Genomic DNA, 21,541 nt, shown 5'->3' with positions numbered 1-21,541 from the left:
GCATCAAGCCCTGGCCCCAAAGTCCACTTTCAGCATTCCCTGGGGACCTTGCCACTCCATTCCCTTGCTGTTCTGCTGCACTCCCCCATTGATTTGCCACGGTGTGGTCGGATCAGGTCAGGTGCAATTCCCACACTGTGTCTCCGGTACAGTCCCCTGTATCGCCCTTAGCCAATGAGGGGCATCATTTCTCATAGTGGGGCCAGCCATGTTGTTCTCTCTATGGACTGGCTGCTCTACTCAGGAACATCATCCTCATGGCCTGGTGGGCCAGGTTGTGCTCCACTCTCTCCTCCTGCCCCTTCATCTGCTCCCGTGTGCTCTGATCAGATATGTTCGTCTCCCGGAGCTGCAGAGTCAATGTCATCCTTTGGAGCAAATTATTTTGGGGGGAGGGGCAGGAATCCACTAAATTTATGGTGCTGAGGCCAGCCTCCCAGACCTCTCCACTGGTTCCCTACTCCACGCCGGGATATTGCATTCACACCTTGTGGCACTGGGTTGAAGTCTGGTCCCACTTTCCCTGTGGAGATATAAACAATACCCTCCCCTTGGGTGGATTAATGCCCATGCCCCTGCTCCCCTTTTCTTCCTTATATTCATCCTTTTGTTTTCCTCTCCCCCCTTCCTCCACCATTGTCTACAATGTACATCCCTGGTTTTGGTCTGGTCCCTTCCATACTACACAGTCTTCACCCCTAAAATGTTTGTATACAATAGTTTTTTCCCCTATGCCATTTTGCTTTTTTAAAAAAATTTTAATTCTCACCTCAGCGGGCTCATGTTATACTTGTGCTTTTGTGCCTGACTTACCTTGCTTAGCATGATTTCCTCCAGTTCTTCCCATGCCACTATATGCCTCATACGTTCATTACTGCTTTTTAGTGATGCGTAGTACTCAATTGTAAGTATATACCACAGTTTTTTAATCCAATCATCAGTTGATGGAAATTTGGGTTGCTTCCAACTCCTTGCAATTGTGAACTGTGCTGCAATGAACATTGGAGCACAGATGTCTGGTCTTGGTTTGTTTCTTGCCTCTTCTGGGTATATGCCCAGTAGGGGGATTGCTGGGTCATATGGTAACTCTATTTCCATCTGTTTTAGGTATCGCCACATTGATTTCCATAGTGGCTGTACATACTTACAGTCCCACCAGCAGTGGATGAGAGTTACTGTCTCCCCACAACCCCTCCAACACTTGTTGCTTTCTGATTTTTTGAATTGGGCTACCTTTGAGGGTGTCAGGTGGTACCTCATTGTTGTTTTAATTTGCATTTCTCTTATGGCTAAAGATCGGGAACATTTTCTCATATGTTTGTTGGCCATTCAGATTTCTGTCCCTGTAAAATTTCGGTTCAAGTCCTTTGCCCACCTTTCAAGTGGGCTATTGGTTTTTTTCTTTTTGGAATCTAGCAGAATATTATAAATTTTAGTAATAAGGCCTTTGTCTGATGTGTCATTGCTAAAGATGTTTTCCCAGTCTGTGGACTCTCTTATTACTCTCTTGGTGAATTCTTTGGATGTACACAAGTGTTTTATCTTCAGTATATCCCATTTGTCAATTTGTGCCTCCTCTGTGTTTGTGTCCTTCCCTATTTCTGATAGCCTGTGTATTCCCTGCGCCAAAGTTCTCAAGTTGGTCCCAAATCCCTCATTGATGGCCCTAATAGTTTGGGGTTTAACTTCAAGGTCTGTGATCCACCTTGAGTTTATTCTTGTGCATGGAGTGAGATAAGGGTCTTGCTTCATTTTTCTGCATGTTGATATCCATTTTTTTCAGCACCACTTGTTAAAGAGGGCATCTGCTTCCCATTTGATCTTTTTGGGGCCCTTGTCAAAGATCAGCTGTGTGTATGCTGATGCTTTTATTTCTGGATTTTCAGTTCTCTTCCATTGGTCTGAGTATCTGTCATTGTACCAATACCATGCAGTTTTGAGAACTGTGGCTGCATAGTATGTGCCAAAGTCAGGTAAAGCAAGCCCTCCCATGGTGTCCTTGTTCTTGAGGAGTTCTCTGCTACTTCTGGGCTTCTTCCCTCTCCATATGAAGTTGGTAATGAGTTTTTCCATTTCTTTGAAGAAAGATGATGGTAATTGTATCGGGATAGCATTAAACTTATATAGTGCTTTTGGCAGAACTGACTTCTTAACTATATTAAGTCTCCCAATCCAAGAGCATGGAATATTCTTCCATTTGTTGAGGTCACTCTTAGTTTCTTGTAATAGTGTCCATAGTTTTCCCTATATAGATCTTTTTTTTTGTCAGTCAGGTGTATCCCTAGATATTTCAATTTGTGTTTGGCTATTGTGAAGGGTACCACCTTCTTGATCTCTTCTTCTGGTCTTATCTGATGTGTATAACAGTCCGATGGACTTCTGTTTGTTGATCTTGTATCCTGCCACTCTGCCAAACTCCTCTATTGCTTCTAGTACTCCCCTTGTGGAACTTTTGGGAATTTCCATATATAAAATCATATCATCTGCAAATAACGATAGTTTCACCTCTTCCTTCCCCAGACGAATACCTTTGATGTCACTACTTTGCCTTATGCTGTTAGCTAAAACCTCCAGCACAATATTAAATAGGAGTGGAGACAAGGCATCCTTGTCTGGTCCCCTTTTTCAGTGGGATTGTGTTAGTCTTTTCTCCATTGACTATGACTTTGGCTGTTGGTTTTTCATATATAGCTTGTATTGTCTTGAGGAACTTTCCTTCCATTCCTATCTTCGCTAGTGTCTTAAACAGGAATTGGTGTTGGATGTTGTCGAATGCTTTTTCTGCGTCTATTGATATAATCATGTGATTCTTATACTTTTTCATGTCAATGTGACGAATAATACTAATGGTCTTTCGTATGTTGAACCATCCCTGCATCCCTGGTATGAATCCCACTTGGTCATGGTGAATTATTTGTTTTATATACTTTTGTATTCTGTTGGCTAGTATTTTGTTAAGGAATTTTGCAACAATGTTCATTAGGGATATCGCTCTGTAGTTCTCGATTCTTGTGGGATTCTTGCCCGGTTTGGGTATCAGAGTTATACTAGCTTCATAGAAGGAGTTTGGGAGTTTGCTGTCTTTTTCTATGTTCTGGAAAAGTTTGTGTAGGATTGGTATTAGTTCTTCCCTGAATGCTTGATATAATTCTCCAGTGTATTCATCTGGTCCAGGGGATTTTTTTGTTGGTAATCCCTTGATAACCTTTTCTATTTCTTCTATTGCTATGGTTCTGTTGAGATTCTTGATGTCCACCGAGGATAGTCTAGGGAGGGATTGTTTTTCCAGGAATTTGTCCATGTCTTCCAAATTGTTGAATGCATTGGAGTACACTCCTTCATAGTATTGTGTAACTATCCTTTTGATTTCATTAGGGTCTGTTGTAATGACCCCTCTTTCATCCCTTATTCTTGCTATTGAGATTTGTTCCCTCCTTTCTTTGGTTAGGTTTGCCAATGGTCTATCGATCCTGTTTATCCTTTCAAAGAACCAACTTTTAGCAATATTAATTTTTTCCATAGTTTTTTTTATTTTCCCTCTCCTGAATCTCAGCCCTGATTTTTATAATTTCTTTTCTTTTGCTATTAGTAGGGTTGTCCTGCTGACTCAGCTCTAGTTTTTGTAAATTTCGCATCAGTGTATCTGTCATGAGTCTCTCTTCTTTTCTTAGGTGTACTTGTATTGCTATGAACCTTCCTCTGATGACTGCCTTTGCTGTGTCCCATAAGTTTTGGTATGTCGTGTGCTCATTTTCGTTGGTTTCTAGAAATTTCCTGATTTCGTCTCTGATCTGCACCAGTATGCTCTCCTTTTGCAGTAGAGTGTTATTCATCCTCCAATTATTTGCTCTTATTTTCTTTGTCTTCCTTTTGCTGATTTCCAGTCTTATGGCACGGTGGTCAGAGAGAGAGGTCTGTATTATTTCAATGTGCTTAAATTTATGTAGATTTGCCTTATGCCCCAGCATGTGGTCTATCTTCGAATAGACTTGAAAAGAATGTGAAATTTTTTTTATTTGAATGAAAAGCTCTGTAAATATCTATTAGGTCAAATTGTCTAATTGTGGAGTTTAGTTCTCTAGTCTCCTTGTTGAGTTTCTTTCCCTGTGATCTATCTTTCTCAGTGAGTGGTGAGTTGAAGTCGCCCAGTATAATTGTTGAGTCTGTGATTTCTTTCTTAATCTTTTGGAATGTTTGGTTGACGTATTGAGCTGGTCTCTCGTTCGGGGAATATATGTTTACAATGCTTAGTGGTTCATTGTCTATCATTCCCTTGAGCATTATATAGTGTCCCTCCTTATCTCTTTTTATGGTTTGCACTTTGAGGTCAATTTTATCCGAGATAAGGATTGCAACCCCTGCTTTTTTTGTATTGCTGTTTGCTTGGTATGTCCTTCTCCAGCCTTTGATTCTCAGCCTATTTTTGTCTGTAGCCTTGAAATGTGTCTCCTGTAGGCAGCAAATTGATGGGTTGTGTTTTCTAAGCCATTATGCTAGTCCCAGTCTTTTAATGCCTGAGTTCAGGCCATTGATTTTCAGGGTTATTATCTCAATGTGCGGACTCTGTGATGCCATTTTATACCTTTTGTGTTGGGAGTTTTCCTACTTTCCTTTCTCATTAGTGTGTGTGTATCATTCTTGACTTCTTTCCATCTTTAAGCCATTGCTATCTTGGGGTCTGTTTTCTCTTTGTTGTGCTCTGGGTGAGGTTGTTCTATGTGTTGGTCTCTTATTTGTGCTTGGTGAGTGTTGTTCTTCTGCCCATACCAAGTCGGCGAGGATCTTTTGTAAGGCTGCGTTTGTTGTAACGTATTTTTTGAGTTTTTCCTTGTCTGGGAAGACTTTTACTTCTCCATAGATCTTGATCGATAATTTGGCTGGGTAGAATATTCTTGGATTTGCGTTGTTTTCTTTCAATTTTTGGAATATGTTACTCCACTCTCTCCTTTTTTTCATAGTTTCTGCTGATAGGTCTGAACATATCCTTATGTGGGAACCTTTATATGTGATTGCTTGCTTTTCCCTAGCTGCTCTCATGATTTTCTCCTTTTCCCCAAAGTTGGATAGTTTAACTATTATGTGCCTTGGTGATTTCTTCTTGGGGTCCCATCGTGCTGGTGTTCTTTCAGCCTCCTGGATGGTTGCTTGGTTTTCATTCATTAGGCTGGGGAAGTTTTCCTCCAAGAATTCTCTCGCTATTGTTTCAGATGACTTCTTTGTTGTGTCTTCCTCCGGTAGGCCAATTATTCTAATGTTGTTCCGCTTCATAGCATCAGACATAGCTCTTAGGTTTTCTTCGGCTTCTCTGATGCTCTTATTAGATTTTTGTTCACGTTTATTACAGTCTGCTTGGCTGTCCTCCACAACACTGATGCGGTTCGCTGATTCCTCCAATCGATTCTCAAGGAACACGATTCTGCTATTGTTTTTCGTTATCTGCTCCTTAAGCTCCTGTATTTCCCTTTGTTGTATGTCTTTTATCTCCTCTATCCGTTCATCCTTTTTCTGTATTATTTCCTTCATATCCTGCATGGCTCCAAGCAGCATTCTGAGAGTGTCTTTGTATGGCATCCCAATGTCTGCTTCTTCTATGTAGGTTGCTATGTTCAGGACATCTTCTGCGTTGGTCTTTTGTTTCTCCTGTTTTTTCATTGAGGTCGTTGTGGGTGATGGCTGTTTGCGTTGAGTTGTTTTTGAGGGACCAGGTGCCATTTTCTAGTCTCTCTCTGGAAGACTTATAGGAATGCTTCTTCGATTTGCCTACAGCTGATTTTGCTATGGGATTAACCTACAGCTGTTTTTGCTACGGGATTAACCTACCACTTTATCTTCCTGTGGCTTCCCTATCAGGGGAGTGCCCCAGATGTCAGGTCGAGTGCCTGCCCCAGTGATGCAGAGGCTGGGCTGAAGTTCCCGCTATTGGTTTGAATATTGATAAGTGTTGCCTGAGCTGCCTTATGTCCCCAGGTACACAGGCAGGAACTACCTGGTGAGAAGTCTGAGGAGTATCCCGTGGAGAGCAAGCAGGACTTACCCTAGCCTTGGGATATCTATGCAGGGTGGAGCTCACCTAGCTGGGTGTGACCCAGGCGGAAATGCCCTAGGGCAATGGGAGTGCCCCGTAAGTCCGCAATGGAGTGTGAGAGAGCAGGGCAGGAACAAGGGGGGGGGGGAGAAAAATCAAAAAGTGATACTAGACTGTGCAAGGGTACAGGGAAGCGAGATAAGCAAAAGAAACTATGTAGCTGAGTCCCATTCCCTGCCTGTGGATCTTAAAGGGCTTACTCCCTGCCCCAAGCCCCAGCGGTAGTCTGCAGCTGAGCCCCAAGAAGGGTCGCAAGAAAACTGCTGAGCAGCCCCCAGAGAAGTGGGGGGACAGAAAGCAGAGATGTTAACAGACACCACAGTGTAGCTGAAGCTTAATCCCTGCCTATGGAGCTGTGGGGGTTTGGGTTTAGTAAATATTTTTATAGCAATAAAACTAGCATAAGAATATTGTAGCAATGAGTATATTGACTTGGCTTGAAAACAGATTCTTCCTGAAAATTCACCTATTTTGATAACAAATTAAAGTGTGAAGGGTTCCTCTTCAAAGTCAACCATTCAAAACCTAGGTCAACACTCAACTTAAGCATTGAACTCCCAAGGCTATACAGTAATCCAGGGTCATAATTGCCTTTCGGGAACACCTGGAATCCATTAATCCTCTGAGACTAGGAAATACCTGCTTCTATTACAGAAATGTCAATGAAGGGGACCTGATGAAGAGAAGAATGGACTTTATTAGCATAGCGTGGGCCCTGTCTTTACAACAAATACTTCTGTTTGGATCCTAATCTTCAGCTCAGTGGCTCAGGGTGGTCTCTCTTAGGGCAAGAAGTTCAGGCCAACACTGACATACCTAAGTGATCACTCCTCTTCAGTTTCAGGTTGCAGATTGGCCACACATAACAAAATACAGTCCAGTCTAGGGAGCCAGAAACGTGGGACTGCTGTCTTGCACACTTAAGCATCACAAGGATTTGAACTTCTGGATGGCTGTGAACCAAATCCATTCACCTGACTCCAAATTTCCTAGTGTCTCTGCTTGCTATTTAGAGAGTGCATTGATTTTTCTTCCAGGAGCTGTACTACAAAATGGTGAGTACTACAGAAGCCTAGGTTATTTTCATTATACAGAGTAAGGTCAGATAAGAATCACTGAAACCCGAGGTTAGATTCAAAGGCAAAAGTGTGATGGGTGGGGGACAAGGGATGGAGCTGTATGATGCAGTCTATTGCTATCAAATGCATATGTGGTTCCAAACACTGGATAACAGTGATGATAAACTTCCTGAGTAAGTCTAGATATACAGGTCGACCAAAGGACATGCTTTCTTAGCACATTTAAAGTCACCATTGCTTCTTCACTATAGTTTTCTTTTCTCCATCAGTCAGTGAAATATTTTCTTTAGATTTTTTAGAGATGGTAGATTTGGCTCTTACACTGTTGCACATATCTTCTCATGGCCTCATCAAAAGAATGAGTCTGAATGAAATGTGTCCATTTGGTCAATAAGCCAGAATTCCTATTCTTTATATTTATGTATGGTGATTGTAAGCCCTGTAAAAACATTCCTTACTGGTAATGCCCCTTTGTACAACAGAATGAAATCCTGCCTAGGCTTGCAGTGTCTTTACCTTGCCTTACATAATTAACACCATTATTGGACTATTATTAAAAACACAGCCACTGAAGGTGATTTTATTTTTCTTGACTGTTTTCAAAAATTAAACAATTGTGTCTCTTTCTTCAGAGGATCCCATTCATAACATGTCCCATGTATTGAGGATGATACCTCATCATCTTTGATTTTTAATAGCATTTGTCCTGCACTTATTCCTAGAGACCAAAATAAAAAAATACAAACTCACTGCCAAAAAAGTGATTCCAAAACAGAGTAGCTTTAAAATTGTGGGCAGAACTGCCCTGGAGGTTTCTTGCACTGTAACTATGTATGGGCATAGAAACTTTGACTTCCTCCAGTGAAATGACTGATACTTTCAAAGGACTGACCCAGCAGTTAGCTCACTGTACTACCATTGCTCCATTGTCCATGATAGGTTTGTTTATTCTTCTTGCTGTCTGTGGTATACTCAACATTCTGCACCAATATCATAAAATTCACATGAATTAATTTACATTTTTTCTGATTGATTGCCCATTTGAAAACATGCATATGGGGTGATGAAAATATCATGGATTGAGCCAAGCTCACCTTAGTCCTAAAATGGCACCTTTGCTTTCTGCACTTTAAGTAGGCCCTTGGCAGAAGATTGCCCAATTTAATAGGTGCTTTGAGTTCTTGATAGCTGGTTCCAAGGATAATGATGATGGATTCAGTAATATATAAATCTTGATTTCAAATCATGCTCAAACTCTGCTGGGGTTGCTGATTAATTCAATTGTGTGTGTTGTTATAGTGATGCTCAATGTTATAATCTTTGATCTTCATTAGTTATTTCTTCAGATTCTCCTCACTTTCAACCAGAAAGATCAGTTTCTACTTCACAGATTTTTAAAATGATTTTCTCCTATCCATATGTTTAATGTTTCAGATGATTTTTTCCCAAAAATATATTAAATATATACTGTACATTTCATGATTTTAAAATTTGAAGCATCCCATTTTTCTGTTTGAATAGCTTCCTTTTTTCCCTACTGCAACAATTACCATAAAGACAAGAAGACAGGGGAATATTGTTATGGTACTCTCTTAATCCAATCTTTTACTGGAACCATTTGATATCACCCATAATATGAGAAGTTCTAATTCCAGAAGTTATTTTCCATTTACTTGAGTGCCAAGCAGTTCTGTTGATCGAGTATTGCAGCTCTATTTTGTATTAGTTTCAGCAGAATTTTGCATGTGTATCATAAAATATTGTTTGAAAAATTTCACATCTATTTAAATATCTCCTTTTTTTGAATGCACAACAATATGGATAACCAGCAGTCTATGGACAAACACTTGTTTCCCAAATTTGAGAGCATAGACCATTTCAAGATTTGCATGTGTTTGATTAAACATATTCATTGGTATTCAGGCAATTACTCAAGACATGTTTATCTGGAATACTTCAGAGCACATTTGAATTATATATTGAAGTCTTTCAGTTGTTAATCATATGCTATTTCATGAAGTGGTTAATGGGAAGCAAAAAAAAAAAACCCAAAAAAACTGGCAAACCCATAAGATACCAGTCTTGAAGTATTTATTAATTGTTAATATTTCAACATTCACTTATTTTATATAAATATATGTATATAGATATATATAAATAGAGAGAGATATCACTGTGGAAGGTGTTTCACCTCCTCTCCATAAATATACCCCCACCCATCTCTCATATACCCACATACCACAGAGAGAGATGGAGAGAAACAGAAAGAGAGAGATGTTATGGAATATGTTGTTTATAGTGGAGAATTGCTGAAATATTATAAACTCTTAAAGTTAGGTTGTAGCCTGGATTTGAGAAGTCCATGTGAGCAGTGATAAGCTTATTATTTTAAAAACTTGAGACTTTACACAGTGAGTATGAAAAAATGGAATTAAAGGTAATGTAAGGTTTTCATTAAAATATTGAAGGTTCTTCATATTGATAAGTCTATGGGATGAGATGAAACTTTTGGAGAAGTGAATATATATGGCTAGAATAATGGGTAAACCCTACGGTAGACATTATAGAACCCATAACCATGTGTCAAATCACAATATAAAGAAAATTTCTCAGGATTAGATGCCTCATTTTTCTGTTCACACATATTTGACTGCTTATTCCTCAAATGAAGGAGATCCTGTGGGTTACTTTAGGATTCAGTGACTGTTGAGAATGTGGCTGTGGATTTTACCCCAGAAGAATGAGCATTGCTGGATGATTCTCAGAAGCAACTCTACAGAGATGTGATGGTGGAGACCTTCACAAACTTAGCTATAGTTGCTAAGAAAAGCTTCATTATTCCAAATAAATTCCTTATTTACCAAATATACCCAGTTGTTGTCCAGTCAATAGGAAAAGGGATAGGAGGAATACCTCGTTAAATATGACAATTCAGTTAATTTTCTCTCTGGGACAATTATATTGTAGGTTTCCCATGATCACAAATTTTTACATATTACAGTCTACACAACAAGTATTTCAATTACTACCAGTATTACCCCCTGGTGAACAGGTATCTGTGGAACTTTAAAACTCAGCAAATTAGCAGTAATGAAGATTTTTCCCACTTCCGGAATATAAACTGACAAATGTGAATCATAATGGAGTGTTATCTAATATAGTGCCAGAAGAAGAGTCTTGATGATTAAAAGATATTTAAAGCCTCTTCTTTCTCCCGCTAAGCTGGATTGATATCAAACTGCTGATGTTGCAGTCCGCGGCGCAATGTGTACCATCTATGTCACAGGGCCGTACTGTGTTAACTAAACATTTCAGGGAAATAGTTATTTTGAAAATAATTCATGCCTGCAAATAATTCAGAGATCTTGATAATCAAAGTATTTAATCAGTGTCAGGAAAATGTTCACTAGGCTTTCTTTTTGTCTGTTATGGGTGCAATGTTGGTAAGACCTATTTCGTTCTCTCAGAGTAGTAAGAGAAATGCCGCGGGAGAGTGCAGAACAGTCATCCAGGCCCACTGTGTCCAGAAAGCATTGCACACATTCCACTGTTATGGAAGAAACTGCATTTGATACATTTGTTAGAAAAAGTCTCATTTAACTAAGAAGACAATTCTGCATGCCTGCCCTTGATTATGTGTTACTTGTAGGCATAATAAACCTATGTTCATGAAGGATTAAAGAAAACGAAAATCCATCAAATTATTAATGTTATATCGGTCTTGTGTCTACTTCCTTTTAAATATGATTTTCGTATTACAAGTTATGGTACATGTGATACTGCTCCTTTTAATCTTAAGGTTGAATTTACTTGCCAATTGCTTTTGGAGCATTGCCAACACATTGAAAGAACCAACGTGACAAAGCATTTCTGGTTCCACAGTTACCTGTTGCCTTTGTTTAATGCTTTTCTTTGTTTTCATGCTGTCAACGTCACCTCATTTCTGCTTCTCAAATATACATGATTAGGAGAGGGATGATGGCGGACCAGGTGAGCCACACACTCTGAGGGCTCTTTTGAAAAAGGTGGGTTTGTTTTCCAGGTAGCCGAGTGGAAAGAGTAGGTGAGTGAAAGATCCCCCTGGTAGAGAACTGTACCCCCAACCCATGCATTTGTTCTGAGCCAGGGCCTCGGTTAGTCAGCATTCCATTCTTGGGACATCTCAAGTCATCAGGGCTCCTCCACAGTGGCAGAGACCAGCTGTAGCCTCACTCCACCCCCAGAACTGGACTCCACACCTAGAATCGCTTGGCTGCTCTGCCAAGACACGCAGCTGTGGTGGGACCCCCTATAGCAGTTGCCTACTCATGGGACCCCACTAGGAGAGAAGTTTGCCTTTCCCACAGTTTCCCTCTCTCCATGTGGCAGTGATTTGCCCTTGAGCTGGGGTCCCTCCCTCCATTCACCCAAGGCCCTTAATTCACCTGCATTCTTCCAATGGCTGCCTGGACAACCTCCGCAGTGGATGATTCACCCCCATTGCTGCCTTAAACCTCTCCACCAGCACCCCATTTGCCCATCCATCAACTTAACTGTCTCTCCACTCCCTGCTTGGGAAGCACTTCCCGCAGGTATGAGCTCATGGCTGGAGGCAATCTCACTTCTGCTTACTGCATTGCCTTTCCAGGGGAGCTACTTCAGGCTGGCTCCCAGCACTGCAGAGCCTTGTGCCTCTGTCCTGGAGCGCTAAGCCTGCCTCACCTCAGTGCATTCCTCCCAGTACAGTGGGCTGCCACCATAGCCCGGACCCTGTGCCAGAGCCAGCCCTTTCTGCCATGGTGCACCATGGGGTATCCAGTACCAAACCCTGGGAGTGCTAAACCTGCCCACCAAGGCGTGTTCCTCTGAGCCCGGACCCTACACTGTTCATAGTGCTGGCCAAAGTTCCTGCCTATTAGGAAGGGTAGCTACATGACTTTGTGTTCCCAGCAGAGCCGACTTTGTCCACCCCTGTGCACTGTGGGGTTCGCAGTGCCAGCAGCTGGGAACTCTGAGCCTGCCTGCTGCGGCGCTCTCCTCCCAGTGTGGAAGGTGGGCACCATTGCCCTCTGTGTCCTGTTGGAGCCACTGCTGCCCTTTCAGGCTAGCCCCACATTGCTGTGGAGCCTGTGCTGTTCACAGTGCCTGCAGCTCAAAAGACCACTGTTCCCTCCTCCTAGGGAGACTAGGACACGGCTTTGGGATCCCCACAAGAGCCATCTCTCCAATCTCAGCATTGGGGTGCCCTGTGCGGTCGCCAGTGCCAGCTTTTAAGCCTGCCCCCCCCAGCCCTTGTAGCCAGCATAGGAGGCAGGTGTTCCAGCTGGAATCTCCCTCAGCACCCTGTGTGACCCCAGCCCTTTCATGCCTTCATAGGAGGAGGGTACTGCGGCCAGCATCTCTCTCAGAAGGGGCAGAGTAGGAATGAGGACCCAAAGCAGTAAGTCACATCTTCAATGGAAAGACACCTGCTGAAGACTGAATAGAGACTCTGGATTCTAATGTAGGCCTGCACTTCCCACAGGCAACAGGGCCTCAGCATTTGGAGAATGACCGTGGAAACTGTTTTAAATGCCCTTTACCCAAGTGACGCTGGTACATCTGAAATGTCAGCATCCCCAAATTCAGTATCTCCATTTATGCTCTGGACACAGCACTCTAATTGCTGCTTACCCAAACTCACAGATTGAGCTTTATGGAAAATTGTTCATATTATTGACAATTAAGAAGTAGCAACTCAAAACAAGCGTTTTAAAGCTAATTTCCAACAGTGGTTCCCTTTTCATTTCTCTTTTTCATATCCTAGGTCTCAAAAATGGTCTAGAGTTAGAGTTGGTCTCCCTAACTCGTTTTCTGCTTGGTTATAACCACTGTATTATATCACAACTAACCAAATTTAAATCAAATTCACCTGGACTTCTCTGAGCCAGATGCTGTTGAGGGGAATAAGTAACTGCTTTGACAGAAAGAGCCATAGATTTTATCAATTTCCAGATACTTAAACACAGTCATATTTGTGTGTGTCATTTAGACATTGCAGGCTTGGTTCTTTTTTCACATATAGGCTGGAATGGCATCACTTGATACTGGTCTTTTCAACAAAGTGCCATCTTATGCCATCTGCTGCTGGGGGTTGTCTGACCACCTTAAATCCCAGACTATGTGTATCTGCCGATTAGTCTAGGTCACCTTCATCTCTAAATGTGATGATCATGATTGTCTCAGATAAGTTCATGACAGAGATCATGAAATCTGAAGTGTAAATCTAATGACAGTATCCCTCTGAATTGAATGTTTTTATTACGCATGCTAAAAATACTCTTTTTTTCCTAATTACATTTAATTTATTTATTTTAGTCATTTTATTGGGGGCTAATACAACTCTTATAGCAACCCATACATCTATCCATTGTTTCAATCACATTGTACATATGTTGCCATCATCATTCTCAAGACATTTGCTTTCTGCTTGAGCCCTTGGTATCAGCTCCTCATTTTGTTCCCCTCCCTCTCTGCTACCCCCTCCCTCATGAACCCTTAATAATTTGTAAATTATAATTATTTAGTCATATCTTACACTGTCTGATATCTCCCTATGTTAGGGTTGTTAGTCACCAGGGAGGAGGTTACATGTAGATCCTTGTAATCCTTTCCATCCCACCTTCCCTCCACCCTCCCAGTATCACCTCTCAACACTGGTCCTGAAGGGATTAACTGTCCTGGATTCCCTGTATTTGTAATTCCTATCTGTACCAGTGTATATCCTCTGGTCTAGCCAGATTTGTAAGGTAGAATTGGAATCATGATAGTGGGGGTAGGGGAGTAGGGGAAGGAAGCTTTTAGGAACTAGAGGAAAGTTGTATGTTTCATCGTTACTACACTGCACCCTGACTGGCTCATCTCCTCCCTGTGACCCTTCCATAAGGGGATGTTCAATTGCCTACAGATAGGTTTTGGGTTTCCACTCCGCTCTCCCCCTCATTCATAATAATATGATTTTTTTGTTCCGATGATGCCTGATAACTGATCCCTTCGACACCTAGTGATAACACAGGCTTGTGTGCTTCTTGTATGTGGGCTTTGTTGCTTTTGAGCTAGATGGCAGCTTGTTTAATTTCAAGCCTTTAAGAGCCTAGATTCTGTGTCTTGTGATAAATGGACACCATCATCTTTCTTCACCACTTTTGCTTATGCACCCATTTGTCTTCAGTGATCATACTGGGAAGGTAAGCACCCAGTGGTATGATTTTTTTGTTCTTTGATATGTGATACCTGATCCCTTTGGCACTTCATGATCATACAGGCTGAGGTGCTTCTTACATGTGGGCTTTGTTGCTTCTGATCTTGATGGCTGATTGTTTACCTCCAAGTCTTTAAGACCCTGGATGCTATATGTTTTTATAGCCGTGCTCCATCAGCTTTCTTCACCACATTTTTTTATTCACCTGCTTTGTCTTCAGTGATCATATCAAGAAGGTGAACATCACGGAATGCCAGTTTAACAGAACATAGTATTCTTGCAGTGAGGAAGTACTTGAGTGTAGGCCCCAATGTCCATCTGCTACCTTAATACTAAACCTATAAATATATGCACATAGATGTAATTTCCTATCCTCATATAAAAATATATTTACATATGCATGTGCCTTTATTTAGACCTCTAGAAGTGCCCTTTGCCTCCTAGCTCTTTCCTCTATTTTCTTTAACTTTCCTCCTGTCCCACTATCATGCTCAGCCTTCATTTGGGTTTCAGTAATTCCTCTCAGCCACATTACCCTTAATCATGCCTTACCAGGCTTCCGACACCCTCCTCACCACCAATTTGGATCACTTTGTTGTTCCCTTTGCCCTGGATTTGTTAACCCCAATACCTTTCCCCCCACCTCCACGTCTTCCATGTCCCCCCAGAACTGTCAGTCCCATTGTTTTCTCCACCAGATTGTTCATCCTGCCTATCTTATTTAGACACACATGTGGAGATAATAACATGCACAAAAACAAGACAAAGCAAAACAAAGTAACAAAAAAACAAACAACAACAATAAAATATCCAATGACAAAACAACAACAAAGGAAAGCCTATGGTTAATTCAAGGACTGTTTGTTGGCCTTTAGGAGTATTTTCTGGTCAAGTCTGATGGGGTGCCAAGCCCTGACCCCAAAGTCTGTTTTTGGTATTCCCTGGGCACTTTGTTGCTCTGTTCCCCTTGCTGTTCTGTTGCACAACCTTCTTGTTTTTTGCCTCCGTTTGTTGGGGGACCAGATTGGGTGAAATTCCCACACTGTGTCTCCAGTGTTGTCCCCTGTAGGGCTATGAGTCTGTGCGGGATGTTGTGTCTCATAATGGGGCCAGACATATGGTCTTCTCTGTGGATTGGCTGCTCTGAACGGGAATATTGTCCTCCAGTCCTGGTGGGCCAGGATGTGTTCCACTATCTCTCTTCCCCCCCCCTTAATTTGCTCCTATGTTCTCTACTCAGACATGTCCTTCTTGAGCTGCAGCTTCAGTGCTGTCCACTGAAATAAATTACTCTGGGGGCTACAAATATTCTTAATAAGCTGAAAAGTTCTCCCCGGACTATGGAAATCAACACCTTGAGCTTTACACTCAATGGCATGGATTTCTTTCCCATGCCCCAAGCCACAGGGTGATATTTGGTCAGTCATTTAATCCAGTTGCTCTCAGTACTTTCCAATTTGGAATTTGTAGAGTAATATGGGCCCAATGAAAGGGCAATCATATTTATTCCACTTTTCTACTATTGTAGAGAAATCATGAATAATTGTTTACAGCTTAAAATTATACCTGCTTGGTTATTTCATGACTGTGATTAAGACATTATGTGAAGAAGACAGTCTCATCCGTGTCCACATTCAATGTCTCCATGAGAATCTAATGGGTGAGTGAAGATGGTACTCTCATACATTCACCTCTCTTGCTACTCGAGGCTGTAGCATGAGAGCTAAGTGATAACTAAAGCCAAAAATCTTGTTCCAGCACACCTGGACCACTGCTTTTTCTCCTGAGTGTCCTCCCAATGTAGCTTCTGTGCGCCTTGAGAAAGCCAAGGAACAAAATGAAAGTTAGTTTAAATTATATACATTGTTTAAATGATATATATTTCATTTAAACTATACTACATGCACGAATTTCAGTGTTTAAATAGTTTCTCAAACTGACCTTTGTGTTCTCTGAAGTGCCAACTTGCAATAGAAGCTGATGAACTATTAAGAAATGTCACATACCAGAAGATTTCCGAAGAATTAGACTAAGTGTGTGTGCCTGTGTATATATACTCTCTATACCTTTATAATCTACTTAAAATGATAGAACTATTGACATAAGGGAAACGATTAGTTGTTGAACTATGTGACCTAAATTCACCATCTTGAGCTGTGAACATGGGAGTCATAAAAGCAGATAGTTTTATCTCCACAGGTCTATAAATTATGTAAAAAAAATTGGGGACCCTATTCCTCTAAAACAAAAGTAAACCAAACAAATTATCTTCATCTTTACTTCTATGGAAATTCTCAGGAGTACAAAACAGATTTGTTAGTTCTTGAAACTTATGGTGTATTCAGTAATCTTTGCCTATACCATCATTCAAATATACATTAAGTTTTCATTGGTCTTTTAAAATTCATTGTCAAGATTTCTTTTCCATATTAGGTGAAAGAGAATGACATGGCTGGGGTAAGCCATACCGTAGTCCCAACAATGACATTAAAATATTTAATGATTTTTTAAAGAAATTTCTTTTACCTTGTATTTATTGCCTGCTTCTTATATTGATATTGATTGTGAATTTAGGTGAAATGAATTCTGTGACTGCAGTATTTTCTTGTTTTTTCATGACATTTTTTGGAACCACTTGAGTGGACTAAATATTTCTATATAATGAAATATAAACCACATTGAAGGCTCTAATCATTTGTATCCATCAGTGAGTGCTCAATATCTCTACATATTGGTGTCATCTGTGTGTCATAGTCATTGGACTGCTAACTGAAAAACTGTCCGTGTGAATTAATCAAGTTTTTCTGTTCTCTTCCCATAAATATTTACAGTCAAAAAATTTGTAGAGCATGGCTATGAGTCAGGAGAGACTCAATGACATTTTGTTATGGGCTCTATGAAAGACACTTCTAAGAAATATAAAGCAAAAGTCATGGAAAGGGTATATTTGTAGAAACCAACTGAGATAATGGCCTTATATACAAAATATGAACCAAGTTCTTAAAACTCAATAAATAAAAGTGACAGGAGACTACTTGTTTTTAGGTACTATTTTTAATGTTGAAGCTATTTGGTTGCTGTGATGATTACCTATCATTTATAATCTTTGTAATGTTCTTGATTCCCGTAATCTCTAACAGTATGGTGCACGCTTGTTTTTTCTGTTAAGGCATAAGTGCTAGGTAGATAGACGATAGATTGACAGATTGACAGAGAGATTGCTTGTGTTAGGCCTGGTTGTCTAGAGAATTCAAACCAGTCACTCAAATATGTGTAAGAAATAGCTTTATATGAAGAAGTAATTACATATTGACAGAAACATCCCAGCCCAGTCCAACTCAAGTCCATGAGTACGATACTATTCCATAGTTCTTCTTTGGACTCATGCAGCCACATGCAATGATGCCGAATGCAGGAATATCACATGATGGTAGGTACAAACTCTTGTGGATCCAATGTCTCTACAGCATAAAGATGAAGACACAGAGTTGGGGGTGGGAGTGGGTTCCAATGTTCCTCCTTATGAGAAAACCATGCCCACAAGGAGGTACCATCAATCTGTGACCTCAGTGACAGGCTAGATTTTACCACATTATATATTTTCAATTTGACCTGAAATTGTGTAACTACCATACTGATAGTGATAGATAAATGATAGATAGATAGATATGACAGATATTGATAGGGATAAATATTCTAACAGTTTTATTAGTATGTCATCCACATGTCATACAATTCAATAATTCAATCATGTCAAGAATAGTTGTGAAGTTATCACCGTTTTCAATTTTAGAACATTTTCTTCTTCCTTGTAGTCATTATTATTCATGAATTAAGTTTTGTAATTGTAGCAAAAATATACACAACAAAACATTCTCCAATTACACAACTTCTACATGTATAATTCAGTGCCATTAATTAAAATGTTTCATGTTGTACAATGATTATTCGTATCCTTTTCCAAATTCATCCACAACCATCAAACTCAATGATCCCTAAGCAACAGTGCTTTCTCCTTCAACCACGGTAATCATTGGTCAACTTTGGCTTCTATTTGTTTGTTTTAGTAGCAATATTCTTCATACAGTATTCAAATATCACACGCTTCTATGTAGAGATAAATTGCTTTTAAAATGAGTTGCATAGACATCATCACAATCATTACAAGTGCTTCTTCCCCCTCCTGTACTTACTGTATGCTCCCCCAATTCCCTCACTGTCCCCGCCTTCCCTTCACACATCCCCCCTAAATCATTGCATTACCTATTGTTTCTATGCATCTACTCCTGTGCTTCACAGTCTGGGAAACCCAACAGAAACCAAAACAAACCGGCAAGAAGAAGAAAATAAGAATATAAAGATAAAAATAAAAATAAAGATTAATAAAGAAAATACCACCAACAATATCTTAAATGCCCCTCCCCCCCAAAAAAAATCTTAAAAGCCAGAGAAGAAATTACTGTAGTGGATAAAGTGAGGAATACTTGAAGCTACAGCAAATTCATGTTGAGTCAAGAGAGAGGTTAACTGAAAAAGTATCATATTATACTATGGTGTGATTGAACATAATCAGGATTACAATGATCTCTGGCTGATAGTAAAGCTGTTCTAGACCCTTTCCTGTGTTTAAAGAGGATATGCCAGAGATTTACTCTCACTAGATGGTTTCCAGATGGATTTGGGGTCCCCACTGTCCTACATACTTTCCTATAAATTTTTTTGTTTTGTTTTTCACAATTAAACTTTGCTATTTTTCCCTCACCATATTTGGATTTTGTTATCTTTGCATCACACATGTGCTTCATCCATGTGGACTTAGTTGACACCTCACTTAGATTAGTGACTGTTTGAATACAAACCGTTAAGACCCCAGACACTATTCCAATTGTTAGCGGGGCGCCATGTGCTTTCTTCACCACACTGCTGTAGCTCCCTTACCTTCAGTGATTGTTTCATTAAAGTCAGTATTGAGCATGCCCTGTTATCAGAACTAACTGTTCTTGGATTGGGAATAGAGTTAAGTGGGAGCCTATAATCCATCTGCTCTGGTTTACTTTGGTGGTCATATTATGACAAAAAGACCACCACCACCACCACCACCACCACCAACAACAACAACAACAACAACAGCAGCAGCAACAACAAAAAGGCGTAAAACAAAGCCCCCTCAGATGTGATTGCATTGATAGCATCAATAATTTATCCAATGACATAGAATTTAAGATACTGTTGATATGAGGGGTTTATGCAAGTATATAACTTTGAGGTGCAATCCACGAGTTGTTGCTTTGTACAGAAAGATTTCTTAATTGAATGACCTCTGCTTACACTGAGCATGGTTCTTGGTGTTAGGGAAATTTTACTTTTATCAGTTGTTACAAGTGCAGGTACTTGCCTATCAGATTAAAACTGTTCATATTATTGCAAGGAACGCATTGAGGTATTAAATATTTGGTGGTTCTCAGTGTCACTGCATTGGACACCCACTAAGCCAGGGATGTCCAATGACCAACATTTCCACAGTTTTTCCCTCCCCTGCCTTAAAAACAGTTCAATCCTTAATCAAGGGTACAGGTAGATTTGGTGTATTGCTCAGTGCATTCAGTAGGGCTTCTACTCTGTGTCCTCCTGATGTGGCCCTTGGCCTGTAAGGCCAACATCTACAGTCATCATAGTGTTTACTCCATAGCATAGTTCATCCAGGGTTGGGTAGAAACATATTATTAGTGTCAACCCTGGAACATAAAATCAGTTTATTGACCACTTAGGTTCCCAACAATTATTGTTTAGCATCCCTCACGAAGTGAGGTTGCTCCTCCTCATTTACCAACCAAACCCAGCAACAAAAATATCAACACCTCCTTTCAAATGTAGTTGCCCCCGTCCCCTGGTCTTACTTTGATGTTCCAGTAAGGTTCTCCCTTCATTCCTGTGGGGGGGCTGCTCATTTGTCAGAGCCTTCTCTCACTGTTGTACAGCATCAAATGGAAAGTCTTTCCCCTTTTCCCCTTTCTTGACAGAGTGACCCAGCCAATGTGAGGTCTCCTTGTTTGAGGTGATTCTTACAAAGTGCACACAAGGGAGATGATGCATGGTTCATGGTTTTTGTTGTTGTTTTTAGGAATGCATTGTTTTCCATTATGTGTACACACCATAGTTTCTTAATTCATGCTTCCACTATGGGACATTTGTCTGCTTCCAGTTTTTGCTATTGTGAATTGTGCTGCTTTGAATATGGGAAAGCATACAATTACACATATTGTGTCTCATTTCGTTGGGGTATAAACTTAATAGTAGTATTGATGGGGCATATGGAATTTCTGTTCCCAGTTGTGTATGTACTGCCATATCATTTTCCATGGTGCTTTATTTACTAGTCCACTACACTGAATACTAGTTCCAACGTCTACACATCTTCTCCAGCATTTGTTGTTTCCTGTGGGTTTTGTTTTGTTGTTGTTTAATTGGGCTAGTATTATGGGTATAAAGTGCTATCTTGTTGAGGTTTTAATTTGCATCTTCCTGATGACTAGTCATCACAACCATTTTTTATGTTTGTTAGCATCTGTACTTCATTTTGGAGAAATGTTTGCTTATGTCTTTTCCCCTCTTCTTAATTAGTTTGTCATTTTCTTATTGAGTTGTTGTAGAGTTCTGTACATTTTGAAGATTAGATCTTTGTGTGATATGTTGTTGGTAACCCCCTACCCCCATGCCAGTTTGTGGGCTCTCATTTTAATCTGCTGATAAAATATTTCACTTTGCATAAGTGATGTAATTCTAGATGTTCTAGTCATCTATCTTGTCTTCCTCTGTGTGTTCCTCTTTCATTGTACTTAGTGGTCTCTGCATGAGCTGCAATAGAATACTTATATTTGTTACAGCTTTCTCATCGATGATGTGGATAGCTTTGGGTTTTACATGCATTTATGGGTGAATTTAGTCCATTGACATTCAGTGAGATTCTTGACAGGTATATATTTGTTACCGACATTTTTCTTTACATTTGTTAATGTTTTGTGTGTCTTTAATGTGTATTTTCATAGTTTCATTGTTTTTCCTATATTAATTTATTGCTTTCAGTGTCGCTCTGGGTATGTTTATTTTTGTTAGGAATTGTCTTTATGTTGGTTTCAAATAAATGTGATGGTGTTATTG

This window comes from Tenrec ecaudatus (genome assembly GCF_050624435.1).
Source record: "Tenrec ecaudatus isolate mTenEca1 chromosome 2 unlocalized genomic scaffold, mTenEca1.hap1 SUPER_2_unloc_12, whole genome shotgun sequence".
NCBI lineage: Eukaryota > Metazoa > Chordata > Mammalia > Afrosoricida > Tenrecidae > Tenrec > Tenrec ecaudatus.
The sequence above is the reverse complement of the archived record's forward strand: the minus strand, read 5'-3'. Positions refer to the sequence as shown.